General features: G+C 37.8%; 1 pseudogene; it reads left to right on the forward strand.

Annotated features, from left to right (window-relative positions):
- Positions 1-4,967: 4,967 nt before the first annotated feature.
- The window catches only part of LOC124973320 (5'-AMP-activated protein kinase subunit beta-2-like), a 140,179-nt pseudogene continuing 131,703 nt past the window's right edge, over positions 4,968-13,443 (forward strand).

Genomic DNA, 13,443 nt, shown 5'->3' on the forward strand with positions numbered 1-13,443 from the left:
TTCAGCAAGGTGATCAAGATTAACATCAAGTTATAAGTCATACTGACAGTATGTACTCTTGAAATGATATGACAAGAAGGTCACTTTGCTTCTGTGGTATTCCTCCCATGAACCAAAACCCAGTTTAACCATGAGAAAAGTATCAACAATCTCAAATTGAGGAATATTCTACAAACTGCCTGACTTAACTCAAAACTTTCATGGTCATCAAAAACAAGAACATTTTTAGCAACTGTCACAGTATAGAGGAGTCTAAGGAGATTTGTCATCTAAATGTAATGAGTATTCTGGAATGGAGAGGATCAATTTTAAAAATAGGTGAATATAAATAAAGTAGGCACTTTGATTAATAATAATGTGTCACTGTTGGTTTATGGGTTGTGGAAAATGTACCATAATAATGTGTCAACAATAAGGGAAAGTGGGTGTGGTATATCCAAGAACTCTGAAATATTTTTGCAACCTTTTTTATATCAAAAACTATTTTGAAATTAAAAATTACTTTAAAAAATATATTTACATGATTCAGCATTTGACCCAGAGCTACAGTCTAGTGCAATTTGCTTAGAGGAAGAACATTAACTATACATTCATTTATATTACAATGTGTTTACCTGATTATTCTCAAATTAAGTTGATCTAATAAAATATAATATAACTTACCATAGCAAATTTTGCCTCCTTGCTAAGTATTCACTGTAATTGTATTGACTGAGAAATGGTGATACAAAGCCAAAGAAAATTTCTTTAACTATCTTAGATAAGTTTTCTTGCATCTGAGAATATGAAGCCAGCAGTCTCCACAAATGAAATTTATATTAAGGGCAACTACATACATAACTAAGGTAATATTACTTAATACTTGGCCTGCCTTGTTACTCTGGCTAATAGTAATGCAGTAATAACATTATCTAGACTACCTACTTGGAAGTTCACAAAATGCATGGTTTTCCATGTTTCTGTATATTCTTTTGTTGTACTTTCAGTAAATTCTCCATCTAAATAATACCTCCATTATCTTCAAGATTCAATTCATCTCTTTTCTTTTCCCTAAACCCCAATATGAAATACTGGGCTCCTTTGTGCTTTTGCCACACCTGTTCACTATCCTTACCAAACTATGTGGTAACATTTCTCTCACATTATTCTTCTTTGAATTGGTAAACTCTTGGGAGGCAGATACTTTGCAATCAATTTATGTGTTCTTAATACCTAGAACACAGTGAAGCATCCATAGATTAATTAATTGAACAAATACTTCTTATAACATGGGAGATAAAAATATTATCAAGTTTTTAAAGACTTAAATAGTGAGCAACACTTTGAGAAAACATTAAGGAGATCAGGGGTGCTAATCACTTTGAAATGTCCATGGGGCAAACAAGTTCTTTCAGAAGATATTTTGGAATAGATCACTTATCTGAGTCAGTATCTAATATTCTGCTGTGGTTTGAAACACAAGTGTCTGTTTGTAACTTATTTATTCAATCAAATAGGTCTTTTAAAAAGTCAGGATCAACATAAAAAGCAAATTGGGGTGTATGTCATCTTCATTCCTCATGCTGCCTAGAGTTACTCATTGCTGTTTCTCTTTATTTTCTCAAATCCTCCTGCTCCTTTGAAGTACTGACCACCACCTCTCCTTGTAGTTATTTTCAGACCCATTTACTCCCCTTAATTCTGTAAATATTTTAGTATCAAGCTTTGTGCCTATCTCTGTAAGCATAACTACTCCTGCAGTTGACTTTTGTATCTAAGTAATAACTTTCATCAATCCAACATATTAGTTAGGATTAGGTTTGGCTATATATAATAGAAAAGCCCCAATGATGTAAACAAGACTGAAGTTTATTTCCCTCTCATATGAAAATTTCCAGAGGTAGACAGACCGATATATATCAGCTCCATAGTTCCTTTTTCTGATGTACTATTCTCAGCTACCTCACATACCAAGGTGACTGCTGGATTTCAGCCATTCTTTGAACAGCCACATAGAAGGGAAGAGAAATATAAGGGCACACCCTTTATTTTAAGGAGATTTAACTGAAGTTCCACATAGAATTTCCATTTAACTCTCACTGAAAGAATGTAATCACATATCTAGCTAACAGGGAAGCTAAGAAATGTGTCTTTATACAGAAAGGCAACATCAAGGTTATTGAAAAGGAAGAGGAAATGAATGTTGAAGTGGGCCTTTAACACTCTCTGTCACCTCATTTTTTAGTTCTGTAACCTTATTCCAATGGTTTTTTGATCCACCTCACCTACCTAGACTTATGGTCATATCTAAAAAAGTGCTAATAACTGCAACATCACTAAAATCTCAATGTCAAACATCCTACTCTCCAAACCACCTCTTACCTACTAAGCTCATTCCCTCTGGTACTTAATGCCCTCAGCCAACAATTCTTTGACTCCACTGGGTCCTCCATCCATTGCTCTTCATTTCCCAGTCCATCAGTTTTAAAATCCACCACCCAGCATTGTAATCCTACCCTGCTATGCACTCTCAACTCCTTTGTTGCCCTTCTCCATACTTGCTTGGATAAACTTTAGCTTTGGTATATGCCTGCACCCAAACAACTAAATATGCTAAGACAAAAATAACACTATGGTGGAGTGTTAAAGGCTTCAACATTTCTTTCCTCTTCCTTTTCAATAACCTTGGTATGTTGCTTTTCTGTATAAAGACACATTTCTTAGCTTTGCCTGGTAGCTAGATATGTGATTACATTCTTTCAGTGAGAGTTAAATGGAAATTCTATATGGAACTTCTGTTAAATCTCCTTAAAATAAAGGGTGTGCCCTTATATTTCTCTTCCCTTCTATGTGGTTATTCAGAGAATGGCTGAAATCCAGCTGTCACTTGTCTTAAATTCATAACCAGCAAACATACCTAGACCTTCAGTACAATCTGCCATTCACACTTAGGTTTTCTAGTCAATTCTATGTCCTACTATAATTGATTATTTCACACCTCCTACCTGTTCAAACTTCAAATACTTGTCTCCTCTCCTCAGTCAGCTAATCACCTTGCTGCTTTTCTTCCTCTAAGAGAATAGAAGCAGGGCTCAGAATATAGCTCAGTTGGTAGAGTGCTTGCCTCACATGCACATATACCCTGGATTCAATCCCCAGTCAGTCCCAGGGGAAAGACAAAGGAATTGGAGGTGAGAGGAAAAAAGTAAGGATAACATAAAGGAGGTACTCAGGCAGTCAAGAATTTCAAGGGGGCTGGAGAGATAGCTCAGTCGGTAGAGTGCTTGCCTTGTAAGCACAGGGCCCTGGGTTCGAACCCCAGCACCCCAAAAAAAAAAATTTGAAGGGGTGAGCAAGCAGTTGTGGTAAAATTGCACTTCTTTCCTTAAACTGTTTTTGATCAACAGCAAGAAGATGAGTTCATAAAGAAACAGAGCAAAGAATGGGGGCGCAGTGTATGTTAAGTAGATTCTTCAACTTCATAATACAAGAATGGACTTTACAACAAACAGTGCCGCTCACCCAGAAACCATGGCCTGTGTGACTTGGAGTTCCCCAGCTTTGGCTGCCTTCCCCATCACTACGCCTAAGTGGTGTATCTTGTTATAAATGTAGTGAGCAGTATTCCTGTACTCTTCACTCAGAAAATGTTCACTGAAAGCTTACTCTGTACACGGTGAGTGTAGAATATGAAAAGGGATCAAATCTGGATCTATGCTGTTATCAGCTGTCAAAGCAGTGATTCTCATACTTTAAAATATGCTTGTTAAAATGTAGATTCTGGTTCTGTAGATGAGGATGGGACTTCGGATCCTGCTTAGATTCTAACAAGCTCCTAGGTGATACATGAATGCTGCTGGCCTGTATATATAACACATATTGAGTAATAAAATTTTCTTATAGGGAATGATAAGTCCCATTATCATAAATGTTGGAGTACTCCCAACCCTAGAATTGTCTGTGACCATTTTGTACATTTGTGTGCCTTCTAATGTTTTTGTTATTGCCATTTCTCTCGGAGTTTATTTCTTCTAGAGTTAATCTTTGCAAAAATATTATTTCTTAGCTCATAAGAGCATTGTCCTTCTAACAATTCACTAGTTTGTCAGGGTCTATCTACCATTAGACACAACATCTTGAATTATTCCCCAGGACCCCAATTCAGGCTGACTAGTCCTTCCTGTGGCTCTGCACAGTTTCAGCCTCTAGACTTGACCTTTACTTCCCTCTGCCTGGAGATGAAGTCCATGTTATTATTCCTCTCCTGGTCACCGCTCAGGGAGATGCAGCTCATAAAATGTTTCAGCACACCTGAGACCGCTGTGAGGTGGCCATAGAGAAAGCTGCACCTGTTCTGCAGCACTGAGCCCCAGTGCATCCTGCAAGGTGTGTCCTCGCCAGGCAGTGCGGGGTCCTCCAGCTCAGCAGCTTCAGGCGTGGTATCCCCGTCGTGCTTTTCCTGCCCAGCGCCCTGCGCGGTGCTGGAGGCTGCCTGCACCCACCATCAAGGCTACCGCTGGAGGGGCGGGAGGGCTGGGGAGCCATGGTAGCTGGTGGCAGGAGCGTGCAGAGGTGGCCCCTCACCACAGGTCTTGTAGCCATTTTAGGAGGAAACCCAGATCCCTGGCCCAGGGTGAGGCTTCAATTTCAATAACTTTATTGGTGACCTTGCCCGCGGGAGGGCCAATGCGCCCATGGTCCTAGGAAGAGGGAGTGCATCGCTGGAAGGGATGGGGTGCGCTATTGTGGGGGAGTCCCAAGGGCGGGTTTCCAGAGTGGGGATGGAGGGAGACCCAGGGACTTGCCGAGTCCCTGTAGGCCAGGAGGTTGGGGACCACGGGGCATGGTTTCCTGCGGCGGGGATTCCCTTCACGTATCCCCAAGGAGCACAGGCGGGGCCCACGTGCCCCTGATGCGGCCGCTGGGGTGTTTGTTCACCACAGGGTGTAGCTCTCCACACCAGGTGACCCCTGACTCGAGCTGCAGCCATGGGAAACACCACCAGCGACCAGGTGTCCCGGGAGCATCGTGGCGCCAAGGCGGCATGCGCGGAGGGTGACGGCCCCCATGCCCCGGGCAAGGAGCACAAGATCATGGTGGGAAACACCAACGACCCTGGCGTCTTCAGCCTGCCCAACTCCAAGGTACCGGTCTCTGCACCCCTGACCATGGTAGTGCAGTTGCTGCTTGGACTTCTGGGCTTCTCCTCCTTTCCTTGGCTCCTTTTCATCACACTAAACTGGGTTGAGGGAATTTTCTTTTTAATTAAAGGGATATTCTGGGGAGGGAGGTGTTCTATAGTAAATTCTTCTTGTGGTGCTGCCTCAATATAAGGCAGACATGGAGTTCTTCTTTTCTTGGTGTTTTGACCAAGCCGTGAGCCACATTTTTAGGGCAAATACCATAGACACCTCCCCACCCTCATCATCCTTGGTTCTTCTAGCAATTTATATGATGAAAGCTGTGGTAGGAAACTTGAGGGGGTAGGTTGTTTGAGCCACTGGCCCTAACTCAATTGCTTACATTTTTCTTGAAATTACTAAGTGATTTTTTTCCTGGAACTTTGTTGTTTGGATCCTTTTTGGTCTTTTAGGAACTCTGCACTTTTCCCCTTTGGCATGGCCGTGAGCAGCCACTACTTATTAACTGGAATACTTGTACCTAGTCTTGAAAATCAATAAAGTGCATCATTTAATCGACTGTTCAGTTTCCATCCTGTATTTTGTAGTTGTGGTGACACAGACTGCGCTTTCAGACCAGCTTCTCAAGTGGGAGAGTCAGTGATTCCCAGATAACTCCACTGTGCAGTAGTCCTTCCTTAGCCTAAAAGCAGCAATTCATTGCTTCCCTGAAAACCTTGCTTTCAATTGAAGTAGTTACAGGAAGAGGTCAATTGGGTTCCCCCCACAAGAGAAAAGACAGATGGAGCTGACAGTAATGTGATTACCATTCTAATGTTTCTAATAACTTAGAAGTGTCAGTATAAATACAGTTAATTCTTTCTGGTAGGCTGAAATAGAAAAAGGAAGGGATTGAAGCAATTGGGGGATATGTTTGAGGCTTTAGAGAGAAATTAGTTTTATTTGCCACAGCAGTAGTACATGGAATTTGGATGCTATGGTTTATTTTTTGGATCTCAATTGAGAACATCATCATAGAGGGAGATATAAGAGTGGTTGAAAGTGGAATTTCATGGGACTTTTTCTCCATTCCTTTCTTTCCTCTCCCACTTCAGAACTTCTTCCTCATCATGTGGTCTGTCCACCCAGACATCTGTATTTCCTTCTTTAAAGCTTTCCCAAGGTGATCAACCTCATTGTATTTTTACCCCTTTTCCTACATCAATGACTCAAGATTTAAGCACATTGTATTTGTCACACCATGACTGAAGTCATTGATGTCCTGAATTAAAGCCAAATTGTTCTGTGTAAATTGGGGCCTATTCTGGATCATTCTTTCCATCATTCCAATCTTGCCATTTGGGAAACAAGAAAATGGTTCATATAATTCTTAAGGTCCCATCCAAATCTAAGGGTTTTGACCTACTCTTTACTTCCCTCAGTATTTTACTAAAACCTCTTAAAACTATCAATTTAATGTTGTTTTCCTTTTTTAACCAGTGGTTCCACTATTTTACTTAAAGAAATCAACATTTTACTGGTCAGCTGCATTCATTCCTACCACAGAAATGTCATGTGATAAGTGGAAGGGCTTTGCTTGACATGTTGGAGCATGAGTAGTTTGTGGCTTTCAGATTCTAAATAAAAAATCCTAAGTTGTAGAATATATAAAAACAGTGGCAGTGGGACCTCCATTGGATGCCAACCTTTTTCAGCAGACTTATTCAATGGTTCTCAATCTTATTTATGTATTGGAATCACCTGAGGTTTGTTTAAATAATTTATGGAAAATTTGAATCATTTACAAAGTAAGGAGAACAGTATAATGAACTCTGTGTACCTCTCACCAAGTTTAGTGATTGATCAAAGCATGAATGAATGTATATCATCTATACCCTAATCAACTATTCCTCCACCAATTTTTTGAAGCAAATTACCAATATTATAACAAACTATGATGTACCTCAAAAGGTGAGGTTTTTCTCTGTTTTAACATAATCACAGTCTTATCTGGGATGATTTTAAAAATAGATTCCCAGATCCCATTTCTAAATCAGAATCTTAGGTTATTCTTAGGCATATGCAAAAATTCCTGTCTAATGCCACCATTCTGACAGAATGCATTGCTTTTAGAATATGGATACTAGGTTTTCTCTTATACTAATTTCTTATAATATTGTAAAAGCCTCTTCAGTTTTCTTTTTTCAGATTTTTTCCTTTCTTTTAGCTAATTAAGTAATAAATCTGTGCTTCTTGGCTGTAACCCAAGGCCTCACACATTCTAGGCAAGTGCTCTACCACCGAGATATATCTTCAGACCTTGGATTTTATTTGAGATTATATGCCTGGTTTCTCAGACTAGTTTTGAGGAATAGTGAGAGACAGTATGGAAAGTAGACTTTTCCATTCCCCATCACCATCACACACAAATAAATCATAAATAAATAAGCTAGTCATTTTTTAATGCACTTTATTTTGTTTGGTAATATTTTTACTTAACACTGTATAGAACTTTTTAACTGTTACCAGTTTAAGACAGTTTAAGGCAGGGCTTAGCAAATATTTTCGGTAAAGAACCACATGGTACATATTTTAGACTATGTGGATAACACAGTCTTTCACAACTGCTTCCACAGTGGAATGAAAACAGTTGTAGATAATAGCATACAAATGAGTGTAGCTATTTTTCAGTAAAAACTTTATAAAAGCACCTGGCTTACCAGCTGCAGTTCACCAATTACTGGTCTAAAGGGATGGTAATAAAAAAATAAAACTGAGGAGTTTATATTTTTCAGAATCCTGAAAATCTTATTTGATTATATAATGTTTTTGTTAAAGGAAACTGTGTTTTTGTCTTTCAATGTTTGAGGTGCCAAAATTTGCATTCCTATTTCTGAACTAGAATAAACCTGGAATAGTTGATCAAGAAAGATTTCATAACCACTTTTTTGTTCTAGTACTGCCTCTCACGAGCTAGGCCGAATCCTGTACCACTAAGCTACATTCCCAGCCCACTATTTCTCCATTTTATAAAATCAATGATCTGTTTTTTTATTTTAATTAATTAACTGATTAATCTGTGGTTCTGGGGCTTGAACCCAGGGACTTGCATAGGCTAGGCAAGTGCTCTGGCACTGAGCTACTTCCCCAGACCTTCAATATTAAATTTTTAATGTCCCTTCTTTGTGTAACTTATTAGCTAAAAGAGAATTTATAATTTTTTCATGAAGTTTGGTATCTGTATCTTTCTTTATAGCTGATAATTGAGAGCTGTTTATAATTGCTTGTGAAATATGTATACCTGATTTAATTTTTAAAAATATGGCCATCTTTTGTTTTCATTTTTTTCTCTCTCTTAAGAGCTACTCAGAACCATGTTATAATTGCTTGTCTATGAATTAAACTGGCAGTAGGGTGTAGGATTTTCTTTTGTTTTTTTTTCTTTCTTTTTATGGGAAACATTGAGGCTCTGAAATGGTAAGTAATATATGCAAACTCAAAAGTTAGACTATGATTTATGCAGCACTTGAGCATAAGCCTTTTGACCATTTTTGGTTCAAGATGAGTTCTTTTTCTGTGGTTTGTAAAAATCTGATTTATTCTAATTTTAAGGCTTATTTCCTTAGCTGAAGCTTAGCACCCCTCTCTACCCTAAGAAGGAGAATGATCTTTTTAAGAATTCTTGGGTCACAATTTATTCTAAGGATAACCTATTCCTTCTTATAGCTCCCTGGGAGCAAAGAGTTTGTATCATAGCAACAGGATTTGGATGACTCCATAAAGCACATAAAGACTGTTATCCACTAGTCTGAAGGAGGCAAGGAGGTCTTCATTTCTGGTTCTTTCAACAACTGGAGCACTAAGATTCTACTGATTAAGAGGTGAAGATAAGTGTCTTCACTGAGGCTGAAGGGTCCAGGAATAGAACCTGACCTGATATCCTTTCTAATAAGAGTGAGCAGACTGGAATTCCCATCTCCACTCACTAGGTGATTTCTTTGGAATATGTCCTTTTCTGTGACCACTGAGTATCTATGGCATTGTTTTTTAACCTCATCATGAGTCAGTTGCTTTACCACTTAGAATACCATTACCTCAAAGGAATTTATAATAGCTTTGTGGGTGTATTCTTTAAGGTGGTGTTGCACAGGTCTTTTCTATGCTTGGAGGAAGCCTATAACTGAGAGAATCTGTTGCTCTGACTTTTGCACTAAAGCAAAACACATTGTAAAGTTTGAGGTGGTAGTGTTATGTGGTACTTGTAGAGCAATGATGAATTAACTGATTATTAGAATGGCCCAGATAACCAGATAGGTCATTTTCCAGTAATGGTTCACCAAAATATGGCAAGTACCTTAAGGACTGCTATATCCCAAATTTGTTAACAAACTTATATTTGTGAGGGATCTGTTCTGCTAGAGTAAAATAGTTATATCAAGATGAACCATATTGGGAGATCATTGACTATTTTTTTCTAGGCATTGGTTTAAGAACCAAAGTTGGGGGCTGGGGAGATAGCTCAGTTGGTATAGTGCTTGCCTTGCAAGCCCAAGGCCCTGAGTTCGATCCCCAGCACTGAAAAAAAAAAAAAAAAAAAAAGAACCAAACTTGTTGGAAGGCTTAGCAAACATTTGTCCAAGATGATATAGATAAATAGATTGGATTTATACATTATTTTTTATACAAGGGACAGAGTGTCTTAGGGATAATGGGAAGTCATTGGTATAATACTGTAATTACCACTTGGTTTTCTATATTCTATCTTATTAAAGGAACTTGACTGACATTCTGTTTTCTTCTACAGCCTTAATGACTTCATTTCCATCTGGGATCTCTCTGAGGGGAAAGCAACAATACAAGTTTTTTGTAGATGGCAGTGGGTTCATGATCCATCAGAGGTAAGGCTTTGATCAACAAAGATCACCATGACTTAGCAACCTCATTTTAACTATCATTGCTCTCTGAATTGATGATAGCAGTTCCCTTACCTTAAAGGGTTTCTCACAATAAAAGATGGAGATGCTGAGTGTGATCATTTGTAAACTTTAGTAGATGCAGAGAGGTTGGGGGAAGAGAGGGATTCAAAAAGGGAATTCAAGAATATTTTTCTGCTTATTGTTTCAGCCTGTGGTTACCAGTCAGCTTGGCACAATTAACAATTTGATCCATGTCAAGAAATCTGATTTTGAGGTGTTTGATGCTTTAAAACTAGATTCTATGGAAAGCTCGGAGACATCTTGTCAATGTAATTTTATAATATTTACTGTCTTTTTCCTTGTCTTTCTTGTAACCCAGAAGTGGTTTTTAAATTTCCTTCCTGAAATTTGTCTTTTAATTTTGTTTTTTATTTCCATTTCTCCTCAGGAATCTTCTGACTCCTGCATATATGTGCACATATTTTTTATAAAAAAAATTTTAGCCCCTTCTTTACACCAAAAAAATCTAAGTCTAGTGTACTTTAACTTTTTAACCCAGTATCTACACTAAGACATTTATCTTGCATTGCAACCCAATACACACATACACAGATATACAGAAGTGTAATATGTGGTGTAATGTTTGCCTTTATTCCCTGTGATGTATTTTTTTATGTTTTGTAAAAAAATATTTATTTATTTATTTATTTATTTATTTATTTTAGTAATAAAAATTGAACTCAGAGATCCTCTACCAACTGAGCCACAACCACAACCACTTTTATTTTGAAACATGGTGTCACTAAGTTGCTGTGGCTGACCTTGAACTTGAGATACTCCTGCCTCAGCCTTTTGGGTCACTGGGATTAGAGGCCTGTGACACAGAACATGGCTACTATTGTAATTTTATAGCCCATTGGTGGGCTATAGTCTATTGTTTGAAACCTCTTTCTAGTAATATTCCAAGTTTTCCATTGACCTTTGGTGGTATCACCCAGCAGAGACTAGATGTGCCTTGTTTGTCTTATTAAGCTGCCTCAACTTAATCTGCCAGTTTGATAAATTGGTTGGCAGTTGTGTAGTTTTATGAGACCCTACAAGTTCAGTAGTCCTTGGGGAAAAGTAGCTTAAAAACCAAAACCACACAAACAATAGCATGAATTTTTTTGCAAATAATCAAAATTTTGTAAATTTTTGAGTAAAAAAATCTCTGGTAGGGGAAAAGACCTCTGTTTACTTTTGTTTCTTTTGTTTCTTTTTCTTTTTTTTATTTCCTTGCTGTGCTGAGGATTGAACCCAGGGCCTTGTGCTGGCATGACCACTCTACTAGCTGAACTATATCCCCAGCCCCTTTTGTTTCCTATAATATTATTTTTTCCAAGACCTTCATCTCTACTTAATTAACTATGTCAGTAAAGCAAATATTCTCCAAATCACATTTATAATTACTGTTTTGCTACTTTACAGTAAGAGCTATGCCTATCTAAGGAATTGTGTGCTGTATTTACAGAGTATTCTTCTCTCTTTGAGTTCAAAGCCTGCCTCTGCCACTAAGTAGCTTTACCCTTGTGGACAAGGCTCTCAATTCTTTTGATTCTATATTCCATAACAGTAAAAACAGGGGTTGGACTCAGTGTTTCTCAGCAATCATGAGTCCTGAGGTGAACATATTAATAATCTCAGGGCATAAGAGTGACATGTAGTTTCTAAAATTCCATAGTATAATACTTATTTAGGATATTTTGGATAATATTGTTTTCATTATATAAGCTCTCAAAGTTAAGCTAGACATTCTTCTTGACTGGTGGGCAGTGATTTAAAAGGGTTTAAAGATAAAAATTAAAATATGAGGCCACTGGTGACTACATTTTTGCATTATATGATACTGGTAAAGCAACCAATGAATAGTAGTCAATCATAACTAGGGCTGGGGAGATAACTCAGTCAGTAGAGTGCTTGCCTTGCAAGCACAAGGCCCTGGGTTCGATCCCCAGCACCACAGAAAAAAAATCATAACTATACATAGAGAAAACCAGCATACTTTTGATATTTCTCACTTTCTTCTTTCACCTAATTTCCCAATCCATTGAGGTAAGCCTTAGAATACATTTTTATTAGGTTTTAATTTGCACTAAGTTTAGTTGAGCCAGTTACTTAACCAATTTTATTTTTCTGGATGATGATGATGATGATAAAGATGATGATGATAAGAAAATTTAAAAAAACTCTTCTGTGTACTTCCCAGAAGTGTTTTTTGGATCACATGACATAATAACTGGATTTGCTTTGGAAAGTTTATAAGATATTGTATAATATCACTGTATTTATTAATTTTGCTTTTGCTTCACATATATTTAACTGAAATCATTTCTTTAAATGAACTATTATAATCTTCCACCAAAGAGTATAAAACACTTTTTAAAAATCTTTAAACAAAATCAGTTTTCTTTATTTTTAAATTTTTTTCTTCTAGGACACATTATTTCTACTTTTGAATTATGATTTATATACCATAAAATTCATCTTTTTAAATTGTACAATTTCATAAGTTTTAGTATATTCAAAGTTGTATTACATTACTGCTAATTCCAGAGCATTTTTATCATCACCAGAAGAAATCCTGTACCCATTTGCAGTCACTTTCCATTCCTTCCTCTCTCATACTCCTATCAACCACAAGTATACTTTTTGTCTTTATACATTTGCCTATTCATGGTGTTTTCTGTGTGACTCTTTCACTTAGCTTAATGTTTTCAGGGTTCATCCATATTGAAACATGTATCTATTATGACACAATAATATTCCATGGTATGGACATACCATTTTGCTTATTTGCTATTGATAGACATTTGTATTGTTTCTGGTTTTTGGTACTGTAAACATTAACATACAAGTTTTCATGTGGGCACATATTATATCTTGGATATATACCTAGGAATGTAATTGTTGGGTCATGTGGTAACTTTCCGTTTAACTCTTCGAAGAAGTACCAAACTGTTTTCCAATATAGCTATGCTATTGTAGATTCCCACTGGCAATGGGAATACTGTAGTTTGAAAGTTCTACCTTCTCCATCTTTTGTCCCGACCCACAGGACATCAATGCAGGACGGCAAACCTAAGAGAGAAGGAATGAAGGGACAAGAGACACAGGGAGTGACAGCAAGACAGAAATTCTGATCAAGCTGCAAATTTTTATTGTTCTCATGGGCATTTATGCTGAGGGAATGAGGGGTATGATGAGACACAGGCTGGTTGGCTGTGTTTTTCTTTTGGGCTCCTGATAAGGTGCAAGTTCACGCCTGCAGGAAGGTGAAATCCTGGAAGAGAAGCGGGGGCGGGTTATAGGCAGAACTATGACCCAGGAGTGGGAAGGGGTGTGCACTCCGGGAATCTGTCAGCTGTCAGCTGCAGGGTGCCTGCATCAAC

The sequence above is a fragment of the Sciurus carolinensis genome, assembly GCF_902686445.1.
Source record: "Sciurus carolinensis chromosome 14 unlocalized genomic scaffold, mSciCar1.2 scaffold_124_arrow_ctg1, whole genome shotgun sequence".
Classification (NCBI taxonomy): Eukaryota; Metazoa; Chordata; class Mammalia; order Rodentia; family Sciuridae; genus Sciurus; species Sciurus carolinensis.